Source organism: Triticum aestivum, unplaced genomic scaffold, assembly GCF_018294505.1.
Source record: "Triticum aestivum cultivar Chinese Spring unplaced genomic scaffold, IWGSC CS RefSeq v2.1 scaffold115318, whole genome shotgun sequence".
Lineage (NCBI taxonomy): Eukaryota > Viridiplantae > Streptophyta > Magnoliopsida > Poales > Poaceae > Triticum > Triticum aestivum.
The window spans coordinates 1-3,559 of NW_025240575.1; the positions used below are offsets into that span (position 1 = coordinate 1).

The 3,559-nt window shown below is 51.3% G+C and overlaps 1 pseudogene; it reads right to left on the bottom strand.

The window, feature by feature from the left end:
• Positions 1-1,524: 1,524 nt before the first annotated feature.
• LOC123176792 (receptor-like protein 46) lies at positions 1,525-3,554 on the bottom strand (annotated as a pseudogene).
• Positions 3,555-3,559: the final 5 nt, after the last annotated feature.

Consider the following 3,559-nt stretch of genomic DNA (forward strand, 5'->3'; position numbering starts at 1 on the left):
CGCTAGTGGACAGCGTGCACGGTCCGGTCTATAATCTGGCTCGCCGTGTTTGTACGGGGCAGGACCAGGCGAACCTCTCCTCCATCCAGGGGTCGTTCTCTCCGGCTGTCACTGGGCTTGTCGTCTTCACCAAGACGTCTCATGAGGCATGGACCATACTCGAGCGCTCGTTTGCGGAGCAGTCTCAGGCTCGTGTGTCCGCGCTCCGCCATCAGCTTGGCGAGTGCGAGAAGCTTGACTCCACGGCCACGGAGTTCTACAACAAGGTCAAGGGCCTTGCTGACATGTTGGCTTCCATTGGACAGCAGCCCACCGACTCCGAGTTCAACTCCTTCATCGTCAATGGGCTAGACGAGGAGTATGATGCACTGGTCGAGATCATCAATGAGCGAGGCAACTCGACTCCCATGATGGCACATGAGGTCTACTCCCGCCTCCTCCTCACCGTACAGCGGGTCAAGGCTCGCCGTTCTAAGGCCAGTCACAGCCCTCTGTCCACGAACGCCGCCACCAAGGGTGGCCGCAGCTCGTCCAAGGCGCCGCCCCCTGCATAGTCTTCGTCATCTTCAGTTCCCCCACCATCCGCAACCCTGCCCGGGTCTGGTGGTCGACGTTTGTGTCAGTAGTGTGGCATTGAGGGGCACTGGTCCTCTAAGTGTCACAAATGCTTTCAGCGGAGTTTTCTTGGTCTTGGCAATGATGGCAAGGACACTCGCAACTTTGCGTGTCAGGTTGCCATGGCTGGTCGTCCGGCGCCGCCGAAGCAACAAGGGGACACTCAGTCCTACTTCATCGATCCTCACTGGTACATGGATTCTGGGGCAACGGAGAACCTGACGAGTGAGATGGGGAAGCTTCACACTCGTGAACCCTATCATGGCTCCGACAAGATCCACACCGCCAATGGAGCAGGTAGGCACATCTCTCATATTGGTCAAGCATCTCTTCTCACTAGTCATGCAAATAGGAGTCTTCAGCTTCGCAATGTTCTTAGAGGTCCTTCTGTGACGCGTAATCTTCTTTCAGTTCCTAAACTCACATGTGATAATAACGTGCTTTGTGAATTTCATCCTTTTGATCTTTTTATTAAGGATTGGGGCACAAGGGACATTCTTCTTAGTGGGCGGTTGTGCCAGGGCCTCTATTGTCTGGAGCATCCTAGTGTCGCTCACGTTTTTAGTGGAGTTCAGGTATCTCCGTCACAGTGGCATGCTCGTCTTGGTCACCTGGCCACACCTATCGTCTGTCATGTATTGCGTCGTAGAAGAGATAGATAGAATAGTGAAGTAGAACCAGAAACTGTGTTGCGATCCTCCGCGTGCATGCATGGCATGGCGCCATGGCCGGATCGATCTATCTTTGTATAGGCAAAAATGTAATCAAATCAATTTGAGTAGAAAAATGGGAGTTAGATGCATTGCGACCAAATTTACCAAACGATTCGATGCTATTAATTGGTATAACATTGTACATTCGCCAACAAAAAATGAAAGAGGTACAGCATTGCAGATAGCACAGCTAATGTCACAACTTTTTCATAATTTTACATTGCATGCCATCAACAAAGGAAAGAAAACGACATCTCCTGGACTTAACTGTAAAGAGCATCCCAAACCACAACCAGAGTCCAGACACAATCCCAGCAATCACACAGTAGTACATCCAGTGGTCCTCCTCTTCACCATTTCTCTCATCTGGTGCAAGCGAAGTATTATCACACGAAATGTCGAGAGGAAACCCACATAGCCCAGAATTGTTGGAGTAAATCGATGGGTCGGTCAGGGTCCGAAGCTGACCCCCAATGGGTATCTTGCCTGACAAAAGATTGTTCGAGACATTCAACATGGTGAGCCACGATAATTGTGTGATGCTTCGAGGAATGGTTCCAATAAGTTGATTAGATGATAGATCGAGGGACTCAAGAAAAGAGAGGCTACCAATGCCTTGGGGAATGCGGCACGATAGATGGTTTCTTGATAGGTTTATGAACAGAAGGCCCTGAAGATTGGTTAACTCTTCGGGGATGCATTGTGATAGCAAATTGTCTGATAAATCAATACCAGCTAATAATCCGATTGTGCCTCTGAAAATCTGATCCTGGCCCTTCCAAATTATGCCAAGTCTGCCATCATATTTATGCCACAACAATTCAATTATTGCAGAAACATTTTTTGGGTTCCTCGTGGAGGTTAAGTTGCCGAAGCCTAAAGGAATCGAGCCAGTCAATCTATTGTTGGACATGTCGAGCAACTGAAGTTGTGAAAGCTGTGATAAACCTGGACGAATTTCTCCAGTGAAGTTGTTTGATCTGAGACTAAGGATTCTAAGCATTGGAACCTGACTCCCAATCCATGGAGGGATAACACCAAAGAACATGTTATTCCCTAGATCCAGAGTGGTCAGGGAGTTGCAACCCTCTAGGACCGGCGGGAAAGCACCAACAAAGCCATTTCCGGCGAGATAAAGTGACGTAAGGGAGCAGTTGTAGCTTGCCACAGCCGCGGGAATTTTACCTGAGAAGGAGTTGTTGGATATAGATCCATGAAACGCAGAGCCTTCAGGTTCCACCAGCAGTTTGGGAGCTTCCCCATGAGCCGGTTATTAGATAGGTCCATGTACCGCAGATAGTTGAGGTTGCACCAGCAGTCCGGGAGCTCCCCGTCGAGCAGATTGTTGGACAAATCTAGAGTGACAATGAAGACGATCCTGCAGAGCTGATGTGGGATGTTACCTACGAGGCTATTATTGTAGAGATTGACGATGAAGAGCCTGAGCATGTGACCGAGTTGCGGCGGAATGGAGCTGTTGAACCTATTGCTGCAGATGTCGAGGGCGACCAGCAAGTGGCAACCATCCAAGAGTGGGAAAGCTCCAACAAAAGCATTTCTGGCGAGATATAGTGAGATGAGAGAGCAGTTGTGGCTTGCGGTAGCTGCCGGGAATTCACCTGAGAAAGAGTTATCAGACAGGTCCATGTACTGTAGAGCCTCCAGGTTGCCCAAGCAGTTCGGGAACTCCCCGGTGAGCAGGTTTCTGGACAGGTCCATGTCTTGCAGAGACTTGAGGTTGCACCAGCAGTTGGGAAGCTCTCCGCTGAGCTGGTTGTCAAAAATTTGCAGTGACCTTGTGGAGAAGAGGCTGCAGAGCTGGCGCGGGATAATGCCGACGAGCCTGTTTCTACCGAGCCTGAGGGAGAGGAGGTTGGGCATGTCACCGAGCTGCGGCGGGATGGAGCCGTTGAAGCCGTTATTGCTGAGGTTGAGTGATTTGAGGGAGCGCAGCTGCGAGATGCTGGCCGGGATGGCGCCGCCAAGGTCGTTGATGCTGAGGTCCAGATGGGTGAGCGCCGGGAACGCCACGGTGTCGAGCGTATCAAGCCGGCCCGATAGACCGAGTCTATATAGTCCTAGACCCACCACGACGCTTTTGTTGTCGCAGTACACCCGATGCCAGTCACATACGGGTGTGGCCCGGGTCCAGCTGGAGAGCGCGGCTGCGTCGATGAGGCTTGCCTTCCATGCCAGAAGGGCATCGGCCTCTGAGGGCAGCACCGCAACAG